General features: G+C 40.1%; 1 pseudogene; it reads right to left on the minus strand.

Moving 5' to 3' along the window:
* Positions 1–25,263, minus strand: LOC149300069 (C-myc promoter-binding protein-like; annotated as a pseudogene).
* Positions 25,264–27,687: the final 2,424 nt, after the last annotated feature.

Consider the following 27,687-nt stretch of genomic DNA (forward strand, 5'->3'; position numbering starts at 1 on the left):
TTAGAGAAAAGGCTGGCCAAACATTTTTCTGCATTCGATGACGCCAGTGCTTGGGGGCCGGTCACAGATCTGAGTACACTTCACCTGGTCGGGGGTGAGGCGATCGTAAGCACTTTTATACTCCCGGTCAAACACATCTGCGAGAAAGAAGGTAAAGGTTTTTTTAGTGCAGCTATGTCATATTACCATCCACATTCATGGTTGTGATGATTTTCACGGGGTAAAGGAATAATCAAACAGAAACACAGGTATAGAATGCTTGTAGTTAATCAGGAATGCCCAACTCAGAGAGGTACTTTCCCAAGATTCTGAGACATTGTGTAGAGACCGCGATGTCATTATTACAAAGCCTTGATTAATGGGGGAAAATAGCTAGGGGAATATAGGTTGAAACGTACAATGCATCAAGTAAGGCATTTTACAGAGATATTGTTCAAAAACATTATAGAGAAACTCACCAATATCAATGTTCTCTCTTCCCAAAGCAACAAGAGAAAGGAATAGAATCTCTCTGTACAAACTCCTGTAAAAAGGGCAAAAAAGGATGAGAAATAAATGCCTGTCACAAACCTCTTCTATTTCTTCTGTAGCTTTTGCTCTAGAATGTATGAGAGATCAGAGCGCCGTTTCCCAACCTATAGTTACTTCTTGGGGTAACTCTGAAAAGATTGGCAAATACCTTCAGGGGCTTCTTTAGTTCTAAAGAGCTAAAGAGCTAATGGTGCCTGACGGAATAAATATTGTCATCGGATACGGAGTTGGTTGGATTTTTTATAGAATTCTATAAACAGGTGAAAAAATGTTAACTATGATCAAAAAATCATAAGCTTTCTCTCCTCTTATCTGCTAAATAAGGCTGCGCTGGAAAAGCTCAAGGGTAGAAGCATACTTTAGTGCACTGGAGTCATTCATTTAATTTTCATACTGAGCCTAGACTTACCTCTGCCGTGTGTGGTTTGGGAAATGTTGTGTGGACTCCAGCAATTGGCTCATGGGGCCATAGACATTGTTGTTCTTAATGCTCTTAACTAAGCCTTGGAGGAATTCCTGGGTATACGACTCTTCCTCTTTATTTTGCTGTGTAATAGCGAGAGGATGCTCCGTGGCTACAAGCAGAATACAAAGAATATAAGTCACACTGATATGACCACAGCTATTTATTACTAGAGTGTTAAGTCCTAGCACGTACACAACAAAGGCTCAAGTTATGAATTGTTGAATAGTCTTATCTGACAAAGTCAAAGCACACTTCAGTGGCTGCTTCCAACGCCAGAGGTATCGGGTAATAAATGTTTTAAGAATGATGCTATTTGCTCTGCCTGACAGAGGTCACCTGGCAAAAGCCAAGCGAGTTCATCAAAACTTGCACATGGACTTGACCAGAACCATATGGATGTTCACAAAGACAAAAACACTAAGCAAGATGATAAAGATCTTTGAGCCGGGTGTTGGGCTTGCTCAGTAACAGATAACAAAAAGATCTATAAATTGGGGTACTTGTGGATGTGAAATGTGAGAACATTCCAAGGGAAAAAAATCAAAAGCTGTAGTATTTTGGTAGCCACTGAGATATAAATTAAATGACCAAAAGCAGTTTAGAGAAACGGTGAGAATAAAGCAACTCTAACAGAGATGCAGAAGAGTATCAGGAAAATAACACCAGGTGGGGAGCACAACATGGATTTACAACATGCAGAGCATTTCATGGATTTATATTCACGACAAAAATACTATTGCAGAAGTGACAAGAAGCAACAGTAATACCGAACATCAAAGGGACACCTACTCTTTTTAGCTTTGAAGGGACACGCCAGTCATCATATGCACTTTAATGAGTACGGTTATGTATGGTCCCTTTCAATGTTTGTGTCGTCCATTTTGAAAATGTATGAATTTGCTCCTTTTTCCACCCCAACCCAGCTAAATGCCCTGAAGGAGATGCATGTGATATACTCGGCTCCAGGGCCGCCCCCCCCCTTCATTTTTCCTCCAGGGCTGGAGGTTTGGCAAAAAAATAAATCAAAAAGTGAAGATTTGGACTAGTTTTTAACTAGAAATTAAAACAGTTCTATAGTAATTTAAACGCTACCAATAACACTACCTTGTGCTGCACGGCACCTTTTCAGTGACTTATCTTTAAATATATGTAGGCAGGACAGGACTAAATCAGATTACTCAGTTCCTGCGCTTTTTTCTTTTTGTTTAATTCTTTGATTTGATGCCCTTGCCTAAATCAATATTTACTGCCTACCTAACTCTGTGGGCACCTCGATTGACCTCACATGGCTGCCAACCCAACACATGCAGGGGCAGATCTGGTCAAATGAGTGAGCTATTTAGTCATCCTCACAACAAAACCAGTTTTTTACATTAGTTCAATGATATTACACAGAATACAAAATCAGTGGCACTGAAAATAAATTCAATGTCCACACCAGAAAGTTTGTTTTCTCTCAATAATTGATCTGCATAAGTCTATTAAGAACACGTGTCTTAGGCATGGTGTTGCAGGGTTATGATTTATTACTTGGGGAGTATCTGACAGTGACCTGCAGTTACGATAAACATTATCAAAAATTCAAAATTAATTTGCTTCTTCGTAGTTTACTTGCAGCAATGAGGAAAAATCTATATTTTTTTCTATCAACAGTTTGAGATTTGGAAACACTTCTTTTGTTAGCACATTGTCTTCGGTTATATGTATGGAGAAATGAAGGCTTCGATGCATAGATCTCTGCTATACACATAGTGTTTCTGTGATTGCCCATAATAAACCCATGGTTGTCGAGTACTTGGATTGTAATTTTTAATGCGAAAATATTACCGTATTGGCTCGAATATAGGCCGCACTTTTTCCCCCCACTTTAAGTCTTTAAAGTGGGGGTGCGGCCTATATTCGGGGTCTAGCGCCCGGGACATGCAGTCCCGGGCGCCGGGCAGGCAGCGGGGTTAGGATACAGATCCCCCGCAGCGGTGCAGGGCACCTGCATCCTACTCCCCGATACGCTCAGACAGCCTCCCCTGCCAGCACTTCCCACGGGGGGGGTGCCGGCACGGGAGGTTGTCTAAGAGCATCGTGCGGACCATCCGCACGATGAGTTTTACCTCTGCCCCCCCCCCCCCCCGACTTACCGGAGCAGACTCCCGGCACCGGAAGTTGTATACGCGTGTTGCGTAGATGTCCCCCGCCGGCCCCGCAAGACACCCAGGAGTCTGCTCCGGTAAGTCGGGGGGGGGGGGGGCAGAGGAGGACAGTGGCAGCATATCTTGGGAGGGGGAGGAGGACAGTGGTAGCATATCTCGGGGGGGAGAGTGGCAGCATATCTCGGGGGGGGGGGACAGAGTGGTAGCATGTTTTTTTGGTGCTTTTTTAAAGAAAAAAACTTTTTCTTTAAAAAAGCACCAAACTTTTAGGGTGCGGCCTATATACGGGGTCGGCCTATATCCGAGCCAATACGGTATTAATTATTATATTTTTTTTTAAAAGCACTGTACGTGGGACCTGCAATAGCACTGAAATGCTCTGTAAGAATCCACAGACAGAACACTCACTACAATATAATAAGCCATGCAAAACCCAAGAAAAACACAATAACAACCCAGCTAGCACATGGAACTCACTCTCAAATACAACAGTGCAGTTTCGGTCTGAAAGGGAAAAGATTTTTAATCAATACCTAGTAAAAGGTTGAGTAGCCATCACTGTTTTACAATATTAAAAAAAAAGCTTACTTCTGGTATTCCACAAGATGTACAGAGGCTGGCGTGGGTCCTGGTGCAGTTTCAGATTGTCCCACAAGACTTGGATCAGGACATGTTTACTGTCTTCAGACATACAGCTCCGAGGGATCTAAAACGAGAAACAGCAGACATATACTGGCACATTGGTTTCAGACCACGATTCAGTAGTTTGGTGGGAATACCTTCATCATTAATGCAAGCAGAGTGTAATACTAAATGTACGTAAGAAGTATGTACAAGATTGGACCTCAGAGTAAAGGAGAGTGTTGCAAGTAACTGAATTTTTGGTTAACTGTGTTTGAAATTGTTCATATTAGAAGTACTTGGGTGGAAGTTTAGAATTTTGTATGAATAAAAAAAATACCTTTGAATTTTTGTTGCAATGTTCTGAAGACAAGATTAATCCTGGGAGGTTGCTTGGAAGATCCAGTCTTCTGAAGTACCACACCAGATTCCAGAACACTATGGGATGATGGTCTACAAAGCCAGGGACTGTGATGGATGGATCACCTTCGTTCTCTAACAAACTCTCCAGTTCCTTCCAGACCACAAGCGGGCTGAGGTAAGGGACTGTGATAGGCTCAGGTTGTGACAGCCTCCACTCCATAGCCAAAGAGTCCTGATTTCCCCAAAATAGAAGACAAACAGAAAAGTAATCCCTAGTGAGCTTCTGCTGCAGGAAGAGCTTGACTGGCTCTGTATAATGTATAATTAAATCAGTGAGAAGTCTTCTCCTGCATTGAATGATGCATTACGTAGTGTCAGCACAGCCCTTCTTACTGTAGAAATCTGCCACTGTTGGCCCCTCACAATGAATAATGAAGTGAGGGAGCTAAACCTCAACTCCACTGCCAACTCTCCATTTAGTAAATAAACTTTGTGGTTCACTTATCCCTCTCATGATTTCATGATGTATGTTAGTAGCAGTAGTGGGGATTTTATAGGTCAGGTGCATAATGTCAGAAGGTAATAGAACACGGGTCTGACCCACTGGAGTTACAAATCTCCCTGGTTCCTCACTACACCACCAGTTAAAGGTTAAGTGCGGCCAGGCTCTCTGACTGTTAGCAATAGTATCTCTTGAAGTACTTACCGAGGCTGCTTGAAAGTTAGTTGGGAGGCTTCCAGTTGAGACAACATGGCTTTGCTTGTGAGACAGCTTCTCGTCCATTGGGCTTAACGTACTGATGCTCCTGGTGATAGGGAGACTTGGACATGATGATTCTGCGGGATCTGTTGTCCTCTTGCCCAGTGGGATGTCTATGATGTGGGCACGGGAACCATCTCGCTTGGTCTTACTACAAAAAAATAGCATATTAAACCAGAGAATTTATGTAACCAAAGACAAGGTTAGCAAGTATAAACTTTAATTCAACCTTTTATTTTTCTTTATTTATCTGTGAGAATAGCAACATTTTTTTATTTAAACAGGGTCAAAAGATAATAGGGTTAGTTTATGAACTTGCATGTTACAATGTAAATTCTAATAGTTGGGACTGTTTTTGATCTTTGAAGTCTTTGTGTAATCATTGATGCTCCTTTTGAAGTACATATAGATACAATAATTTTCACTATTCTCAACACTAACCTGCAGATGCTAATATCCTCTGTTTTGGATGCAACTTGAGAAAAAGTTGGAGTCAGAATGGCAGACTCGGGTCTTTTATAAGAGGATACTGACGGGTGATGCATGCTCTCTGCAGATGGACTGGCTTTTAGGAAGTACCTGTCGTAGAGGAGATAGGCAAATTATTGTGTGCATGTATGGATTTTCTATGTCTTAGGACTCTTTAGCAGTGCCTACTGTGTACTTTCTGTTGTAGGCACTTGCCTTCCAGGACGACGCATGTCTCGGATTTCAATGTTCAGAAATGGTAAAAAGGGACTTCCACAGAAAGGACAGATAGTGTTGAGGTTGGAGTCATCTGCTGTCCAGCCTGCCATAATCTCTTCGTCGTGTACAAGGCAGTCACATGACAAACACCGCGAACAGCTGGAGATTAGTACCTAGAAATCAGGATGCTCTTCTTATTATAGAATATGGTACTGAAAATGCTGTACAAGGACAGAGATGTACAACTAACATACCTCCATAGCATAGTTCTGGAAGACATTGGTACCACTGGAACTGCTAGATGAAAGAAGCTCAGGCTTGTAGTTCAGAGAAACTCTTTGAGGAGAAGCTATGGAATATATTCTGAAATGTGAATTATGACCATCACGAACCAGGGCATGTTACCACATTTACAGTACCCAGGGTGCCAGCCTTACCAGTGTGGCAGAGAATCCTGGAGGTGCCCTCTTGAGTGTTACTCTCAAGGCTACTTCTGCTCATCCCCATTGTGTTTGAACCAGGGTTGGTGAGATCACACTCACGTGGAGAGGCAATGCCTTCAAAGTCTTCCTCATTTAAAGAACCGCAATCAACATCCACTGCGCCACCAGAGGACAGGCTTGCCTGGTCAGGATTCTGCTCCTATGACAGAAGTACTTTACGCTGGATTTTTATAGCATTAGTTCATTATTATGGAATTCATTAACTTGAACTTATAGTGCCCTCAATTAAATATGAAAGTACATCATTTATTTTGGGAGTTTCCGGTCTTACTGCAGATCAAGGGACTGAAGCAAACACAGAATACCACGAACAAACCTGCACTTCTGGGACAGATGATGCCGTTCATAATGCAGGTCCAAGCATGGATCATTTCTGTTACAATAAGGGTTGACATTTACCCTGCATAATGCATAGTTTAAATGGAGAGGGTCAAGAAGGCAAACAGATTTAACTATACACTAAGCATGAATAACCAAGATCCTTCTTGTAGGATAAGGGTGCTTCAATATCACTTATAATGTATACATTTTTGCTTACAAGTCATTCTATAGCACTGAAGGGTTTATTTGTGAAAATCTATAGTCGTTTCACTCTACCCCTTTAGCATATATATATATCTAACACAGATGCTTGCCAATAGAGCCTCAGTTCTACCTGCTAGAAGGCTAGGCCACCAATAACACAAACAACGTTTGCTTCAGTTGATCCCTTAGTAGGATTAACCCCTTCGTGGATCTGTGAAATGCTTACCTTTACGGGCCCAGCATAGTTTGCAATCTTGGAATACCATTTACTGGCCTTTTCAGCCACACCTTTGCCAGCAGAGAACATGCTGCTCTTCAGCACATCCAATTTAGGGGTGAGGAGAGTATCCAAGTTAAAAGCCGTTGGGGACATCAGGGCGAGTGCAGACTCGGTGAGCTGCTCCTTTTGTGGACTGCTTGCAGGGAAGGCAGGGGAGGACCACAGTCTGCCTCGTTGTCTCTCTTCACGTTTCACGTGGTAAGTCTTTGATTTTGTTAGCCTAGGGGCTTGTGGGGAGCTTAGTGGAAGGCTGGGTCGCCTGCAGAGGGGTATAGCTTTTGAACTTTTGTATTGGTCAGAAGTGGTCCTTTGTAGTTCCATGCTTGGAGCTCGGCTGCTCAAAGGGCTGCTCATGTTGTTCATGTACATCTCTATTTCTTCAGCAAGGTCTCGTCTAGCGGATGGTGTTAGTAAGCTTCTATCTTCCTCCTCCTCGTCCTCCTCTTCGTCTTCTTTTTCTACTTGTTCGTTCTCTGCTGCCAGGAGTGACAAAGGGTCTAAGCCAGCCTTCACATCTGTTTTTTCTACATACTTAGCCGAAAACATAGAGGAAGAAGAGCATGTACTGATTGTCCTTTCCCTTACTTTTTTCTTTAGGCTGTTATTTTTAGCCGTTTTTATTTCATCGACATCATTGTCTAGATCTTCAAGGTCAAAAATCACAGGGGAGTCTGCTTTATCTGGAAAACCCAGACCCCCTGAAGGAGAGTCATCATCACTCCAATCCTTCTCCTCTCCAGAACCAGGCATCCCACTGGTGATCTTTTGGATATCTAGGGTCTTGGGTCGTGCTATGCCTTTTTGGAAAACCCCACTGATGATTTTTGCATCAGCCCCAAGTTTCTCCACCATGTCTTTAGTGTTTGATTCCTGAACAGAGCCATTGATCATTAATCCTGAAAGCGTTCCCCCGCTGTAGTGTCTGTTCCTGTTCTCCCACCCCAACGGATCTTTTAAACCTGGTTCCATGGCGCTCTTGTGTCTCTTTCGTAAACTCCAGCTTTGGAACAGCTCATTTTCATTGGCGTCGCCAAAGGCTGACGCAAACAGGAGACCAGCGGAACTTTCTAAAAAGGAAACCATGTCAATTGAGCACAGTGTCCTAGAACTTTAATAGTCACAAAAATAACAGCCTTCAAATTCCATGCAAATAATACTAAATGATAACATATAATTTAATATAAAGATATACACAAGGTGCACCTAAGTAATTTTGGGGACAGATTCCACAGATTTCATAAGTAAAAAATAATTATATGAAGTGCTATTTTATAAAACTATGCACAATTGTACTACATTTTGGGCAAAAATTAAAATCCAACGATTAGCATTATAAAGTAGCTTTGGTTTTCTTTTTTGAAGCATAGCCAATACAAAATAAGTGATACACTTAATAGTAATCTGTGTTCTGGGGAGCATTTGTGGACTCACTTTAAACGGTTAAATTATAGTATGTGAAATTAGCTTTGTGTTTTTCATGTAAAGCATATCTGCTCACCATCAGTGACTGTGTTAGATAAGCTACTGGCTCTGCCTTCTTTCCGCACTATACTAGATGAGGACTCGTCAGTCTTTTGGTTGTGACTGGCAAGCTGGGGGAGACAGTCCCTGCTGCCCTTAGAACTCTCTGATCCAGATACTGAGCAAAAAAAAACAAAACATGGTTATCAAGCGCGAATATGCAAACACAAAATATATATATTATATAAACAACTAATTCTATTTAACCATGCACATACATGAGCTGGAGTCGCTCCCCCTAGAGTCTTCCTTTTCCTCCTGTATGTCACTTTCGGTTCCTCTCCTCACCTCTTCTTTAGACAAGGAGCTGTAGCCAAGATCAGACTGTCCACCTAAGGAAAAACAAGGGTAACTGGTCAGTGAGACATCTGTGAGAAAGAGCGTACGTTACATTCTCCCCTAGTTCCCATCCATATACAGACCTGTACTGGATCTGTCATCGGGGAAGTCGGTGCTGGTTACATCTGTGTTGAAGGGTGCCTGCTCTGTGGGGTTCATATCAATGGAGCTATCCATACTGCCATGACTGACCGCATCCAAGTCGCTGCCATCTGTGACAAAAACATGCACCAATATGTTCATTATTAAATGTTCAATGTTTATTTTCTTCTATAGTTACCCAACTCAGGGACATTGTGTCTGTGACATATGGATTAATATCCTAGACATGCTTATTTGTTAAATGTAAACCTTGTTTTTCTGATATTCCGATAAATCCCACTCTAAGTAACTTTGGTACATTGTATACAGTGGTTGTAGAACATAGGTGCCTCTGACTGCATGAAATACTTCACCCACCTGTGCTAAAGGGGATTTCACACTTATGGCCTGCATCTATCTTTACAAATAGTCCTCGCAAAGAAAATATTAAACTAATAAATGGATGATAAGCATGAATATGCCCCTTATCCCTATAATGGGATTTTAAAAAACATATATATACATAAAATCATAAGTAGCTCTCAATAAAGTAATGGTTAGAAAACCTTGTTGTAGAAAATCTATGTCACGGATTTCCTAAAAAGTTGGACAATTTTGTTCATTCACTGTAAATGGCACACAACGTCGTAATTACAAAAACATGGTCTACTCAAAATATTCTGGAGAAAGCTACATATCCTGGCCACATGCAGGTAGAGCGAACACAGAGGGCAGCCCTGGATCATGTGTTTGGCATTACCCGAGGGAGTAGCTAGTGGAACAGAGGCTTGTTGCTTCTTCAAAGCTCTTTTGAACTGGGCAACTCCTAGCAGGACATTCCTGACCTTTATCCACAAGAAGTAGCCCCCTCGATTCCCCGAGGGCCACACGCTTTCCAGGACAGCCTGTACAGGAAGAAATAGACAACGCGATGTAATAACACATCTGCCTCAAACATGTATTACATTTACTATTAGTGTATTGTATTCATAGAGCTAGAGATAGTTAATACACATAATTGTTTACAAGATAAATACATGAAAACTCTGAAAATCTGCATCTTTCCAACTATTGTTCTTTTCCATAACACAATCACCTTACACCGAATCGAGAAAAACATTAAAGTGGATCAAATAATTTAAAAAAACACTCCCCAAAAGTTCCGAAATCGCTGCTCCCACATCATACGCACAGGGTGTGCTTCTAATAAGTATGAATTTATATTATTTATTGACTTATAGCGTCATCATAATGAAAAAGGGCTGTGCAATAGGTAAACAGGACAAAACAAGTACTGCATTACTTGACAATGTTGAGTTACAGAAACAAAGGGTGAGGATGGCTTTGATCAACAAGCTATTTTTAATCTGTTAAATACTCCTACGCAGGATTATTGGAAAAATGATTTAGTTCTGATTTGTTGGCAAATGTTTTACGGCAATAACAACTATATTTTGGAATAATGTCCATGGCTCACCTTGTTATAATACCCATAAGTGATAGCATTGGGCTGTACACCAGCCTTCTTCATTTCAAACAGCACTTTCACTGCAAGAACAGGCTGCCCATACTGGCCACATAGCTGCATCAGGACCCGATAGCAAACCTAGAATGGAAAATCATACCTTTAGACCTGAATTCATGGAGCTATAACGCAAAACAACCTTTGTGAAGCACTGGGGTTTTCTGACTAACCTCGTCGGGAGAGTCGATTTTCTTGACGTGCATCTTGCGCAGCACATCGTATGCGGCCCGCAGAGCTCGCACTTTCGAATGGCACACTTTCACGTACGCAGGGAGGCAGATAAACCAGAGGCCATAGCAATGCCTTAACAGACATCTGGACCACATCTGTGGAATGGACGAGTACTGCCTGGCTATTTTATGGGCAGAGCGGATTTCCTACAAACAGAGAATTATAACAGTCATTTATTTCAGCAGGCTACCAAAATAAACAATGGAAGACCACCCAGAAGGCAGTGGTCTTTCTATGGTTTGGTTTCGTGGACCTCTGTCACCTTTGTTGTGGATACCCGCCTAGAATACATGCATTTTCCTAATAATATGTACATTTAGTGACTGATTACTCATTACTATATAAAGCACCTGTTTGGTCCTTCTGAACATTGGTGATGGGCTGGAGGGAGCAATGTTCTTAGAGCATAGTTTCTGTGTTTTCAAGAGTCCATCCAGAGTGTCAAACAGATCCAAGATAAGGACAGGGAACCCGTTGTAGCTGAATAAAAGGAACAGATACATAAGCAAAGGCAGTTTTTTTATTTAAATATGCCCCTAGCGACACATACTGCAGGAATGCTTTTTTTAACTTAATTTTAAAAAGAAATCACTGTCTCAATTAAAATGGATACAGCTAAGATGATGTCATCTAAGTTTTTTTTGGTTGGGGGGGGCACGGGGGTAGTAAATATCAATGTTTTTGACTTTTAAGTAAAGTACCTAAAGTTAAATCCGTTGAATTTAATACCAAGGAAAGAAGATACAAGGTGAAAGCATAAACAGTTACACATCCAGTCATATTACCATTGTCATTTACAATTTGATGAAAGTCGACTGCTTTAGAAACTAGTTTCTAGTTAGGAAAGCAGTCTGGCGAGGTTTTCTGGAAGAATGAAAGAAATAAACATTGTATAATAAGTCTATTTCTCCTTGTTAATGTATCAGCTACAAACAGGCACCAATATGCAATGAAATAGCATCCGACAATGAAAAAAAAGAACAAATATCAGAATATAAGAAAAGGGCAGAAACATGAATATTTAAATATTAAATGCTAACAGTAAAAAGCTATGCTGGGCAAAAGTGAATAGTTGGGGTATAAACACTAAAAGTGATTAGTTACAGTCCCTGCACACAAATTACAAGCACCCGACAGCAATAGCATCCGGCTTCTAAACATCTCAGATAGCAATTACTGCATTAGAAAAGGTGAGAGTTATGCCAGCAGTTTTTCATATTCCATCTAAAACTAAAGAACCTAGAATCAGATTAATGATTAACAACATCCCCGGGGGAAAAAACTGAGGTGATCTATAGATTTCCCTGGCTGATATTTTTTTCTTAGCCAGTAGGAAGGTGCTGCTACCTGCCAATTATAATAATGCATCTGGCTACATCACGTATCCAAAAACAACGTAAAGCTACCAAAACCGAGGTATTAGATGTACGCCGGGCATCTATGGCCTCCAGAGTTATAGTTCACCTACGGGTGGGTAATCCCTTCTTCTCATCTCTTTATTAACCCTGCACAAATTTCAAGCACCTATTCACCTATCAGAAGAACGCAAAACCCCCCACGGCGAACCATCAAACCTTCAATGCAATGCACATATCTCAGCCTAATCTACTAACGGTAAGAATCGGGTGATGGAAAACCGTACCTGTACTTCAGGGGGTGTTCCTCTCCGTTTGGTAAATGAGGGATCTCGGGCGGTGTGATAAAAACGGTGTGTTCACTTCTGTGGGACTCATCCAGTTCAATAAGACGCATCTCTCCTGGCCTATCCAAGTCTACCTGATGACAAAAAGTAAAAAGTAAAGATTAGATTAAAGCCTTCAATGGGTTGAACAAAAAAAATCCAAGGCTGCATATTACGCAGATATAACAAGACGACCGGTTACAGCCCAACTACCCTCTCTCTGGGACTCATAATAGCAGATTTCAGTCACTTTTGTGGTTTTGTAGTGAAATACAATACTATATATAGTTGACTGGTATCATGATTTAAACTTATATGAAAGTATCTGGCACATGCATAAGTAACCCAAAATCATTAAAGAAATGTATTCAAAATCATTATTAGGAAATTAACCCTTTTGTAGAGGCTCCTAGATAACAGAGCAAGGCAAACGACACACAGGCAATGGATCGCTGAGTAAAGTGGAGGTATAATAATACGTCTCAACTCACCAGATTGGCTATCCATTATAAAGGGTTAAACCTAGTGAGCACTTGTTAATGTAAGGAGGGCCACGCTGGCAATACATATTCCATATCGCAACAGCCACCTCCATGATAAAAATGATGCATTATGAAAGAAGCAACTCAGCCCTTCTTACAAGAAATGAGCATCGCCCATCATAATGCATAGAGAAACGTTTAACTCATCAGAAACGAACTGCAATCTCTCGTTTTAATGAATAAACCCGAAAAAACACAATCCAAAGCTGTGACAGGCATTACTACATTGCTAAAAAAGAGCAATTTCTGACAAAACTTGTTATCCCATTCATCAGAAGACTCTGCTGTTATCCTATACTCTTTATAAATGTCACTGAAGCCCCAAAAAACGTATATAGGGTTTATTTACCAAATATGGTTGCCGAATATGGCAGAACTGTAAATGATTTGCATTGCAAGCAAAAAAATATCGCCTTTCGCTTTCCATTTCTTCAAAGCTTCATATAATGTAAGATGCATTAATTCCTGCTAAACAGACAGAAGGTGACCCACTTTGCATAGAAGCCAATGCTACGGATTAAAGCGCGGGTGTCCGGGAAGAGAGAGCATCTCACCCGGAGCTCTACACAACGGCACTTCTATGCTCAATTGTCATGTTCTAGCACTCACATGCAGATACGAGAAGCACCCTGCATGGATCACAGATACACAAAGAGGCCACGATGCTTACAGTATATTGGAATACATTCCCGGCTGTGTTATTAGTCGTCAAAAACTGGATCTCAAAACACTTACCTTGATACTTTTGTCTGTACAATTCCGTTCTGAGAACAGCTTGTTAATGAGAGCAGAGCGACAAGTGTCAGAAGGTGGCCCACTGTTACAGCACATAAACAATGCTGGTCTTGTACGGCACAAAGACAACACAACGTAACGGACCGTCACACACAGGCAAGATACGTACAACTACTGGAGCACGTACAACGTAAACAGATGGGAGGTGAAGCTTTTGCACAGTGGAGTTCAGTAAGCATACATATCTAAGGAGCAGACTTAACACACCATGCATCTGTTTGACATAAAGGTAAGAAAGATGGCAATTATTTTCTGACATCGCTTGCAGAAAGGTAAATGCATGAGCAGCTTCTAGAGCCGGCACACCGCTTCTAGAGCCAGTACACATCCAGTGCCACATGCTAGAGGCTCAGTGTACAGCATATGTCCAGACATATAAGGGTCTCCATAAGGGTCTCCAGAGAAAGCAACTCATTCTATGGAAACCAACAACACTTACTTTCTCAACACAGTCATCAAAAAAGGCCAGACTGGCATCCTTATCGCTGACAAATGAACACTCCTCGATGAACCGGATGAACATTTGAGTCTTGGTCATCATATTGTAGAACTTGTGATTTGAACGGTCACGGCTTTTTAAGAATCCTTTAGAAATACATTATTACAAGTGTTAATAATAATAATAATTTAATTTCACATTACAATGCATCTATGAACTCTCACCATCACTCAATCCATCAGCGGGCGCACATTTTTTATGGTGGACAAAGTTAACCTCTGCTGCTTTAAAATTACAAGCACAGCATGGAGTTTATTAGGGAATGTTACCTATACAGTACATACGCCAATCTGAAACATACACTACCAACGTAATCTACTGCCAGACAGAATTATGGCAATTATGGCGCTGTTTCACCTACCATACCAAATGCTGCCAAACACGCTGCTGAACATCACATTTATTTATTCCCTGTTGAAGTATTGGTATTTGCAAATATCAGCATAGTGGAAAAAAAGGTTGGGGCAGCAACGCTATAAATCATTTTTATGTAATCTGTACAACTGCAATTGGCAAAAACGGGGACTGCAAGGCTCAACTATTAAACTATACTTGTTTTCCCAAAATGGAAAAGTATGGAGGTATACTCAATTCAGCTACTTGGGTATATGCGTGTATATATGTGTGTCTATATATATATATCTTCATGTACAAAGAGCAGTGGATGAAATGATACCTTGCAACTCAAAGAGCGAGCTGGCATCTGTGGCTGTCTCTGAAGGAGCCTGAGTGATTGGTCGTAGATATGTTCTGTATCCTTTTAATATGGAGGCCATAAAACACAGAAAGGCTTCCTGTATCTCCATATCCAGCTGATGGAGCTTCTTCCCGTAATTAAAGTCATAGTCATTCATAGCCAGCTCCATCAGAGCTTCGTCTCTTGGTCTTTGTTGCGCTGCAGGGGGAAGTTCCAGCTCATTAAAACGGCTTCATCAAAAGACGCAGAAACCTAAGCCGCTTTTGTTACCTACGTAGATCACCGAGATACAAGTTTTGTGCACTTACACTCGGCGAGGCGTTGATACAAGTTACTCAGTGTGTTCAGCAGGTTTTTGCAGGCCTTTTTTGGCAGGATTTTCCATGTTACGTTCCTCCGGCACTCAGTACTAGAATACAAGGGAACGAGAACTCAGCAAAAGCATCAGCCATCATGAACAAAGCAATCTGCATCCAACAAAAACCAATATGATTGTAGCAGTACTAAGCCGTAGTATTTATCTGCAGTAACTAATTACGATTTGTGAGATTTTTTGGTTTTTTTAATAGATTATGGACTCAAGGTACGCACTCAAAAGAGTATTTTTTGACAAGGATGACCCCTAAAAGGTTTCACTGCCCACCCTCCTGACACCCACAGGATGCTTGGATGGACTTCACTCCACTACCGGACCTACTTATGGACCTTACAGGAGGGGCGGTAGAGGGGATAAGTATTAATAATCATCAGTGTGCAATGGGTAAACAGGACACAAGTAGTGCATTACATTAAAAACATTGTGGACTATGTTGGCATGACCTGCTTTTCTTCACATAACCCCATCCATCTGACAGGACAGGGGATGGAGGGAAGGGCGAAGGCATGCCTCTCCAAAGCGTTAGTTCTCACCACCAACCCAATGTCTAGAGGATGTGGCTGGGGTCAGAGGTTTCCTCTACACCCCACGAGGGGTTTTTAAATATATTAACCCCCCCCATCCCACCAGGAATGGGACGTGTTTTCCTGTGCCACACATATCATTTAAGAGCCCCAAATTGGCGTAGCCGCACAGATGTCTATTAACCTTCGGAAGTTCCCAGCTTCCAGCAGCACATCTCTAGCATCTACGGCTGCCTCGTTCCTGCAACTTCCCAGCCTTGGGTTAAATTATTCAAAATAAAATCCTTTTTTGTTGTTGTTGTTTCTGGAGCAAATTCTAATCAAGGAATACTTACTGAGAAATGGTGTTAGTATCTAGGTCAACACAGCTTACATCCGGAGGGGGATCGTACAGATCAAAGTACCGTGAGTCAATCCCAACAATGAAGGGGCATGGGGCACTCAGCACGTCTGCCAGGGCCAGAGGGCAAAGGGGAATGTACGGGCACGGCCAATGGAAAGGGAAGATCATCTTTAGAAAGAGGGAAGGGAAAATAAAAGCAAGGCTTTATTACTAAATAAAAAAACAAGCTTTTTTCCAATTAATTAAAATAAAGAATTCTATAGCAATTTGTAGATGAATTACAGATTTGAACAATTACTCACAAAGCAAAGACATACAAATTGGTTACTATAACAAAAAGAAATGTAGATTTGAGCTCAAGGTTTGGGGCTATGCTTCAATGATTTTATGTTCCCTTTCTGACAGTTTTCGGTCAGTCTATATATATATGCCTGCCGTGTTTTTGGCAGAATTTTATTATCTCGATCAGGTGTTTATGTTTTTAGATGACGTGTAAAAGATAGAAACCATAGTTCTGATTAAGGACAAATCCACACAATATGGAAAATTTTATTTATCGCTTCTAAAGACCAACAAGGTTTTACTTTATAAGCAAACAGGTTTTGGATTCAGAGGTTAGCACAAGACAAAATAAAGTGCTGAGTTATAACACCTGTTCTCTCAACTGCAGCTACAGAGCTATCAACAAAACAATTTACAAAGCAAATAAAAAAAAAAAGTAGATGACAATATGGTTGTGCTTTGTTCTGAGCTCGGCAACCATAAAATATACGGGCAGAAATCTCATCTGCAGCCTCTGTTTTGGATATTTCTAATATAAATGTATTTAAAACACAAATAGAGATAGAAAATGAAAACTTTAACCCATTCATGACAAAGCTCATACACGTACGGGCTCACAATGCATTGTTTTTATTGGGTTTAAGGACAACCCATTGCCCGTTAGGGGTTAAATGCTATGGTATTGGTCTCCAGCGTTACCCTCTTGACCAACAGCATCTCGTATTGAATATTTGAAACACAGGGGATGCTCCAGTCTTGCTGGAGGGAGGTGGCAGGGACTAGGTGTTTGATCTGTTAAATGTTCACAGCCAAATATTCAAAATCAGCATATTATATGCATTTACGCACTTACCGAGACCAAAGCTTCCGTTACACTTGTGAGAACGGACGGGCGCAAGGAGTGGATGAGAATCTTGTGCTCGGTGACTGCAAACACCAGCAGGGTGACGGCGTTCTCAGGGCCCAAATTCTGCAGCAGTGTCGAGAATTTACCTCCGCTGTTTGCAATAAAACAAAAACATTTAAAAACTCAAACAGTAATAACATTGGAACTCACATTTTATTTAAAGCCAGGAGAAGAAACCAATGCAACAATAAAACGAAGAATGGCTTAAGAATTCTTTAGCAATATTTTTGACTGTATCACCGCAAGCTAACATAAGGTTTTTTACATATACAAAACAAAAATAAAATAACTTGGGATTATTATAAATTAAACTACTTGTATAAATTTTATGTAAGACACTGAAACATGATGAGCAGGATCGCGTTTAGCGATACCATCCCAGTCCCTGAACTTTATAGGTATGAGTATATTGATGAGAATAAACGCTACAACTACTACCAGATAAAACTCTTTAGCGGAATTCAGAAATTTAAAGGGATCAAAGGCAAACGCAGAGGTTATGGCAGTTTAGTGATTACTTAAATTGGGAAATACGCGGCACTCTCTAGTTTGTCGCTGAAGGTCGTGGGACCCAGCCAGGCTGCCAGAAAAAAAAAAAGATCATTATTCAAATCAGGAATTCGTTTTCGGAGTAATTAAATGTTAATGTTGCAGTTATTATTCATCAGCAGAAAAGGCTTGTGCGCAATTTCCCCTGGTGCCACTAAAGAAATGTAAAAAGTGTCTTGTGATACACGGGAAGGAAAAGAGCCAACAGCTCTGCGGGGGAAGAGGTTGCCAAAGTAACAACACTCCAACTGTGCCCACAGGCTTCCAAAATATCCGTGCCACGTGACGGCACCCATCACGTTTGATTACCCTCCGTGATGCAGTGTTCTGTGACGGTGATCCATGGCAGCTAAAACAAAGCTAGAGCACCTGTACGTACCTACGACAAGACCCCCCGACAACGAGAAATGAGGGGTACAAATTGACAGCAGCATAATAACAGGTACTTGCCTCAGAGGCAGTGGCGAGGACACGGGCTGGCTCAGGATGAGGGTATCGTGAGGCGACAGCTATCGAAAAAGGCAGCAAATTGTGTTTATTCAGTGGAGCTACACAATAAACACAATGTTCACATTACAATGCAGTTTGTGTTAAACCACTTGCTTGCATTTATTATTATTTGTTTAGGAAGAATAATAGGTTTCTATGTGAAGTATTTAACGTAAATGACAGAATGTACAAAATATATATATATATATTTATATAGAAGAAACACACTTTTTCAGCAATCCACAATTAGCTGCGATATATCACGGCATTACTGTGTATTGTGATAAAAATAAAGGGCCCACAATGCTTTTAAAATCGAATTTGGTAGCAGTTAATATTTCATCTAACTTGTAGACGCCAGGGATATTGTTTTAGCGAAGAGGGAGTTATTTTGTACGTGGCTTCCCCATCTGAAAGGGATGCTATGATCGGCATAGCTATAAGAAGTCTTCTCCAATGCAAAGCCACAAATCGTTTAAAAAGGGACACCAGCGACCATGTGTACTTTAATGCGTATACCAACTGACTTTCTCCTTTAAATTAACCCCCTCCCTGACCTTGTAAACACAGACAGATATGTCAGAATGACCACTATACTTCTGCAGACCCCCAGTTCCTTGGCTTCCAGGAGACTCATTTGGCTGAAAGTATCTCCTGCGTAGTAGTCCGCACAGGCGCTGTGCTTAAAGACGCTGAATTCCAGCGCAAGAGTTAAAGAGCATCTAATAAGCCCCGCGTGCACACATGCCAGAAACTGCTGCCAAACCCCATAGCAGAGAGGGCTGTACGCTGCAGCTTCTTCTAAAGCTATTTGTATTTTATACAGAACTTTGATATGCATTTTGTCGGTAGGAAATTGCCTGCCAACAAAGTTTACATGTCTCCCGCCCAAACACAGAGATTTGGCAGGGGTTTACTTAGAAAGCAACATGTAAATACTAAAGAACATAATGCCAAAAGAACACAGCTTATTTACCTGAACTAGAATGCGTGGCCTCTGGGGGGAAGGGAATGGAACTTTGTGCATGAAGTGGGAGATATGTCTGAAACAAAAGAGATAAAATCACATAAAATATAAAAGTCATTTACATAACCATCCAGAATTTTTATTACTGCATTAGAATAGTCTCAGCATAGCTCAATACATCCTTTTTATATTAATAAAATCACATTTATAAAGAGAAATGGTAAATCCGATATAAATCTAAGCGGTTCCGCCATTAACGTTGTGTAGATAATACCGTATTATTGCTGCTTGGAGAGTTAGGGAGACACTGGCCTAGCGGCAAAATATCCAGTTAATATCCTTTTTCTAAATATTTTTTTCTGAATCGCAGAGCAAAATGCAAAGTAATAATGAGTATGTTAAGATTCTGATGGCGTATAAATAACGGGTGGCAGATGTCCACTTTAAACCCAGTCACTTATAGAAAATGTATACACTGGGCCTGAATTAAAAACAGGACTGCCCAGGGTGAAGCAGCCATTTAGTCTCCCTGATATAATATAGAGGAACTTGGCGATTCCATTTATCCAACACCCTGTCACTGAAGATCATTATGACCTTGTGTCAGATGAGGTCTGTTCATATATATATACGTATATATATATATATATATATATATTTTTTTTTTATTATTATTATTATTTTTTTTTATTTTTTTTTCATACATTCTTTAATATTGCAACATTTTTTAACACACTAACATGAAGTTACACGGCCCCACAGAAGAAAATTGAACACAGTAATAATTTTACTTATAAACAATTAGGAATCTAATTAGGAATTACAGCTAATGTACTCATTAGAGATAAAGGGGCTCTTTACAATTATTCACAAATAAGACTCGGCTAATGAGTTAACCAAACGCGTAGAGGGATCCTTTACTGAATCAGCTGCTATCACATGCATTTTGCACTTCTTGGAGCTCATTGCCATAACTAGTTTTAGTACATACCAAAAATCAGCTAATGTAATTTTATTATTTTTAAGATGCTTTAAGGTGCCTTTCACTCTTGGCCAAGTAAGATGATATTTAAAAATATGCTGAAAATGATTAAGAATTAAATGCTAGACATACTGTGCAGAAACAATCTGTATTAACCGCTGGGTTCTATGGCTATAAATACTTGCCAGGGAGATTTCACTCCGACCCCCCCCCCAAGCGATTGTACCGAATATTAGGGTAACAAGTGCAAGACACCGTGAATACGTCTAGAATAACACTGGGTAGTCACCTGAGCAGACAGAACAATATCATATGAATTATTTAATCTTTGCCTAATGGATATCTTACTTCTCTATTGGCAGAACATGTGGTCCAGATATAGAATAACGGTAAAGGAAAGTAAGAAATTTCTTGAATGCGTCAAAGAAAGGCCAGTGAGAAAGGAGACAGATGCACTTGTTTGCGTGGATGGATTTTGAGGGATCCATCTTTCCATCTGAATTGGCTTTCAATCCCAAATGAAGTTTTTGTTTGTCAGTCAGCTGATCGTGGGCATACGGCTCGTAGAACTGAATAGCAGCTCCATACACCTGAGGAGAACAAGGTTAACTAAGATAACATGTAAGTTAAAAAGTCACATATGCGCTTGTACATGCACCTGGCGTGCTCATGAAGCCAACATAGGCATATTGCAATAACACAGATAACATGGAGGTTTTCATGCACAAAATACATATACAGTATCTCTACTTGTACCCTAGTGTTATTGCTCGGATGATCCTCGCGAGTCTGGTTGCAGGTCATGGGAGCTCAGTTTTTTCCAAAGAATAATATTTCAAGAAATATATGAGGCTTCGTTAACTTTTTATTTAAGTATGGGAGAGGGAGCATCTGTTGTATCCCTGCATTCACAACATAAATGCCAACTTAAAAAAAAGTATCATTTTTATTCACAGAGAAGTAATTATATGCCTGCTCCAGGCTGATCCCAATAGCTTAATGGTTCTCTCGGCTTTAATGTGCAATGTAACCCAAAAGTATAACAAGTATTGCCTAGATGATACATGATGTAATTTTTATATTTTAATTGCACCGGCCATTAATATATTGAAGTTACTGATTTTTCAGAAACTATGGCATAACTAATAAAAAGTAAGTCTAACTCATTATGAAAGGTGCAACTGCGAACTAATTCCATCCCCTTTGATATAACGTTCAAAAAGTAAACTTCTCTCTAAAATCAATGCACCCGTACGGTAAATGGTACCTTTTCAGCTGATGCTCCAGTTAAAACAAAGGTAGAAAAGACTGGGAGTGGGTAGTTACTTTTACGTGGCCAGCATTCAATGGTTGCCCCCATGGGCAGACAGAAGAGGGGTACTGACTCTGGCAAGGGGAATGATTCGTAATCCTCTTGAGGATACCTGCATATTAAGCCTACAACAAAACAGAATAAACACTGGGTTTAAACCAGGGTACACAACCTGTTTGCTTTTATTTTCAGCACATTATTACCTTGTAAGTTAAAAAATGGGATTACCAACAAACTTTTTTTGCAGAAGTATCCATCATAAACTCTACTCCAAAGAGAGACTCTCGCAGCTTGAGACGTTGGGTATCGTTGCTTTGTTAACTTTGCTACTTAGTGGAGGACAGATATATGTATGTAGTCATACCTTTTATTTATATTTTTCCTATTAGGCTAACAAACTGTCGAGTTATCAAATACAAAACATTGTTGTTGTTGTTATCTTTACATCTATATAAACGCTGGGATTAATGGATCAATGATTAAATTGATTAGTCGTAGCACAAAGATCCAGAGGTTTGAAAGCAAAAAGTATCCTATCCTAAAATAGTCCAATGACCCAGCAGGGATAGAAAACATTTATGTATCTGAACATAAAAGGATTTGGAAATGTCTTAAAAGGCTCTCAAACGCAATGCAAAAAGTTCAGTTTTCAACGCCCCATTTAGCTGATTAGGTCCATTTCCTATAACAGTGAATTATCTCATGATAGGAAAGGTTGTGACATCTAAGTATATTTATACTTACTGCATCCAAATGCTTCATCAACCCAATAATCCACAGGCAGAAGCCACAATAACTGGCATATTTTAGAACAGATGTTCTACAGATGTGGTTAACCCCTTTCATTCCATAAATGGGTATTTTTCTAGGTAACGTTTTTAGAGCATGGTCACAAGCTGCTAACCTATGCAAGTCACATTCCAAATGTATGAGGACTTTATGCACCGAAATATGAACAGATACCCCACTTACCTGCTTTGTAGGAGACTGCATTGGTTTTTGCAACAGATTTCTTGTAACAGAGGTACACAGCTGAGCCCCACTGACGAGAAAAGAAATGATACTGTTTCTATTGTATACAGAAAATACAATACATTGTACAGCACTGGGGATGGTGCTATATAAAACAATAAATAATAATAATATACCGTAATGGGGGGGGGGGTGTTTAAATTGTACTAGACAGCGAGCTAGAATGCTAGACTGTAAAATTGCACAGCTGCTTGGAATATGATTGTGCGATATAAATAAAAGAAAATAATTGAAAAGATAAGACATTCACATTGCTTCCAGGATCTGGTCTCTACATCAGTCGTAGGTGTGCTTACATAGATTGATGGTTTGTGCATAAAACATTCTCTTGATGGGCGAGTAAAATCACAGTTGTGATCTAGACTGGGTGATACCAGTTTAGTATTTTCATTTATACTGGGAACTAGTTTTTGGGTTTAACAAAGATATCATTTTCCATTTGGTAATTCTTTGTTTTATGGTTCAAGGTTTTACCCTTCCATTAAGCCTCCTGGATACAACCAAGGTACAGCTTTACATTTTCAGAATACAATAATTTAACCCCTTAAGGACAATGGGTTGTCCTTAAACCCATTAAAAACAATGCATGTACGGGCTTTGTCATTAAGGGGTTAAAAAGGTTTCTAGGTCTGTTGTCAAATGTATGCATTAAAGCTTTCGCCAAAAAACAACATACACACAAAAGCTTTTTTTTTTTTTAAATAGCTTTTTTATAGCAGCTTTTGCATGTAGATGTAATTACAGGTTACATTTCCTCCAACGTCTCTAATATTGAAAACTAACAGCAATGAAGCTTTATCCCAAGTAGCTACTGTGGATCTACTGACAATGAACAGGAGAAATAGTAGAGCCCAATGTGCTCAGCTGCTCCTTACAACGCTCCAGAATGTAATTCAAAAAATGTTTATGGAATGAACTCTGGAAAGCAGACAGTAAAATGGAAGGAGTTTGAAAGAAGTGAAAAATCCCCAACAGAAGAATTAGGCAACAATTCTCGCAGGAATGTGCCACGTCTACATCTGACAAAATATGGCATCCAGGAAAGTACACTGAAAAAAACTATTTACATGTATCAAAGGCTTAATTATCAAATTAAAGAGCACACTGTGTAGCAGAATCATTGGGGGGAAAAAAAGAATTTAAATATTTTATAATAATTATATTCTCCTCAATAACAGAGATGTTGAAACAAGAGGTCACAATCTAAAACTAGAAGAAGTTTTACATTACTGAGAGGGTGGTAGATAAGTGGAACAGCCTCTTAGTGTAGGTGGTAGAGGTTAATACCATGAGGGAAATTAAAGGTGGCATATGGTTCTCCTAAAGCTAAGACAAGACAAATGCCTGATTAAGATTTGGGTCTTTACGTAAGAAAAAATGGTCGGATTAGAAAGTCCAATGGTTTCTATCGGCTTTTAAACTCTTAAGATTCTATTAAATGCCATCAGCTTTTCACTTCTCATCAACTATAATATTAAACCTGTTTTAGTAATAAACAAACAAAACCCCTAAATAAGGCACTACATTTTCTATTGGGTCCTCCATAGAACATCTTCAGTTTGGTTTGCAGAGCCATAGATGTCCCGTTAGGTCCTTGTCCTTACCATGCTGCTGTTGAGATTCTTCTCCACCTTGCAGAAAGTATGTGGCGGTGTCTCTCCTTTGCTCGGTATAATTATGCAGATATCAGTGACAGCCAACGAGTTCTGTGTCATGTTCTCTGAAGCTCTCCGGTAAGTGATATATGCTTTTTGAGATGATGTGCTTCCACTTATGTTGGCAGGCCGTCCACACGGAGTTGCTTGGATGATCTGGCAACCTTGTTTTAACCGTTCTTTCCACTCATACAAAACCCTAAGGGGGAAAATATGTTTTGGGTTTATTATTTTGTTTTAAGGAGTCAGACATCTTAGATCTCTTCCATTAAAGAAGGCGCTGTAGCTCACCATAACAATATAGAATACATTTTTTCCCTTCCACATTCAACTAATAAGATCCTCAACTAATAGGAATAAAACACTATAGTTTTTTATGAGTGGCAACACATGGATATACACATTAAACCTCATCACTGGTTCATTTGTGACTGGTTGTGGACAAGGCAATTGAAGTACAGAAATTTTGAACCACAACACTTCAGTGTTCTTCAGAAATTAAAGAGGGGAAAACGGAAATAAAATAGAAAACAAAAGAAAGCAAAGTTCCTTAGAAGAGCCATTGCATTTATTCTTAGCATGCAATATAAAAGTAATTAAATGTAATGTAGAAGCGGCTCAGCTCAAAACTATATAGCTACAAGGTTTAATTTCACCAGTTATTAGTAAAATAAAACAATGCAGCAAAGGCACCGGTTTGAGTGGAGCACCTTTGGATACTTTACATAAGGGAGACTCACCCTAAATCTGTGAGGGGAGGTTTATCTCTTCCTCTCCTGTAACACAAGTATATCTGCGGTCCTCGAAGGCTTCCATTATTAAGGTCGGCAGACAGTCCAGTCGGGGTAGTGTCTATACATACATAACCTTGGGGAACCTCTTCCCCTAAGGATTTTATTACAACGGTCACATCTGTGATGGGCTCCTTTGGTTTAGCTGTTTTGTGGCAGGCATCGTTAAAATGGATTTCCTCCTCAAGTGGTTTCGATGAATCAGTCAGTCCCGCAACTACGAAATAGTCAGCCACACGAGGTCCCTTGTCTTCCATCATCTTCTGTTTTGAGGCAGGGCAACTGGAGACACAAAATGTCAAAGACCGTCAGATTAGCTAAAAAAAATCAACACCTAGATGCTTAAAGTATCAAAGTTGACATTTCTTTTTCAGTTAAAAAAATATTTATATATGTATATACCGTATATTATATATTTTAATGGTGATTGTGCCAGATTTTTTAGCATTTAGTAAAGTCATACTGACATACTCATGAATACCGTTATTTGTGGGGTAATATATGCTGATTTTTGGCCAATGTTTGGTAAGGAAAAGCAACCCAAACCCTGGAAATCACCATTTTTGTTTTTTTAGATGGAAGAAACAGTTAGTTTGGCATGACCCTCTGCTCATACACACGTCCACAAAACAATGAGCTTGTAGACAAGTTTGAACATTTCAACTCGCAGGCTTAAGTAAGCTTAATGAGGGTTTAACCGCAGCGAGCGTCTCCTGCATTCGGCTCTGTATGGCGCAGTTGATATAATTAGGAGCCTTCACTGTAACCATAGAGATTTCTCTCTGCATTTTAGGGAACAACTCGGCTCCTCGTGTTGAAATATTTCTACTCAAAACGATTCACCTACCTACCCAAATAACGAACACTCAAACACACGTCCCAATCTCAGCCAAACGAACACGTCATGCTCGGCCGCACATACGCCCCTACGTGATCTCGGCAGAGCGATTGAAGATGGTGGATCATCAAGACAGGGCTTGTCAAATGCCACTGCCTGCATAGTGCATGGATTTAACATTTCAAGAGGTTTGTTGTTACCCAAAATGTTCCCCGTAATTCCCGCACACACACACGCTGCAGACATTGTGTGCATGAATTCCAAGGTGTGTTATTTGTGGGAAAACCAGACACCACTTAGATCCTGTAAGAATACCGATACTGTTTTTTGGGTTTCTAGTGGGGGAAAAAAAGTGCTATTTATACTTTGGGGAAAGAAAACATCTGTCACTAGCAACATAAATATTAAATAACCTTCACTTCATACCGACTTATCTTCAAAGTAGCATCAGTAAAACAGACATCACACAAAGTCAAAGCGCCGAGGCTTCTTCAGAAGGTTATATAAGCCTGCTAGGGACTGCTGTGTAACGCACACCTATGACTGCGTTCCTTTTTCTTTATTACATGTTTCAGGCTGCCTTCGTGCCTGCGGTCTTTACATGAATAGAGTTCAAAAACCAGATGCACATTATGGAAACTTGTTGTTGACCAACGTTAAGGCCTGTAATTTAAAAGGCAAGATGATCATCATAGCTATTTCAGTTGGCTCTAATTAGATGTCATGTCAGGAGTCACAAGAAACATATCCTGGGGCTGAATGCCCTTAGTAAGACGTTAAATGCACATCATTTCACGGGTATTAAAGTAGCTGCCCTTCCTATGGAAGTTCATTTACCAGTTTATTTACCAGTGCAATTGCAGTTAAAGCTTTGCAGGAATGCAATAAAGTGTCCATCCTTTGGAAGCTACATGATAAATATATATATGTTTTAATACATGATCTGTTTTGTGGAGTAAATCCCATGAAAAAATCAAACACATCTCTGTGGGCAATACGTAGAGCAGTATAGAGCTTTAGCTAATAACCTGCAGGTCACCAGTCAAGGTATTCATGTAATTTAATGACATTGTTGGCAGTATATAATTTATATATATTTCATCATAGATAATAATAATTAAGAAGGAAGTTACAGAAGGCATGCTGAGTCTTTACTAATACCTTATTCTGGTCCACCTGTATAAAATTACATTACTATAGTTTTACATGTACTGTGCTGCCTGCAACAACAGAGGTACAGTATTTAGGAGCAATTCTATCTAAGGACTTAAAGGGACCATACCTGGGAACCAGGGTTAGACCCTAAATCTCAGGGTTTTTGATCTAATCTCAGGGTGAAGGGGCAAAATCTCAGGGTCACACAGTCTGGAGCCGACGATATGCCAGTATGTCACGGTTAATACCCCAGTTTGAATGCATGTTATTCTTTAAACAGAGTCATTTGGTTAACACATTTGATGAGCCACTAAACAGAATCTGCATGACGGGCTATTAAAGGTTTAATATGTAAAGAGTCTCAGGGTCAGTTCATTTAGAAAGTCCTCAGGTATGGTAGGCAGGCAATGCGGTAGACTTGAGTTGTATAGCTAGACATATTACTAGCAGAACGAGCGAGGTGATCATGCCCAGGCCTGGAGAAAAATCACTGAGACTTATTAGCCAGGGCAAAAAGCTCACTTGCCCACTGCTCATTCTATGTCCGAAGCACACTCCATCAAACTATTTTACACACCATCACTCTTCTGCTACTCTGAGGCACCACTATCACCACCGCTAACCCTCAACATCCTCAGCCAACCTAATGCACAGCCACAGATCACTCCCAGCCAAAATGATGTGCCTGGAC

This window comes from Sceloporus occidentalis, unplaced genomic scaffold (assembly GCF_023333645.1).
Source record: "Sceloporus occidentalis isolate IW3139 unplaced genomic scaffold, rSceOcc1.0.p SCAF_26, whole genome shotgun sequence".
NCBI lineage: Eukaryota > Metazoa > Chordata > Lepidosauria > Squamata > Phrynosomatidae > Sceloporus > Sceloporus occidentalis.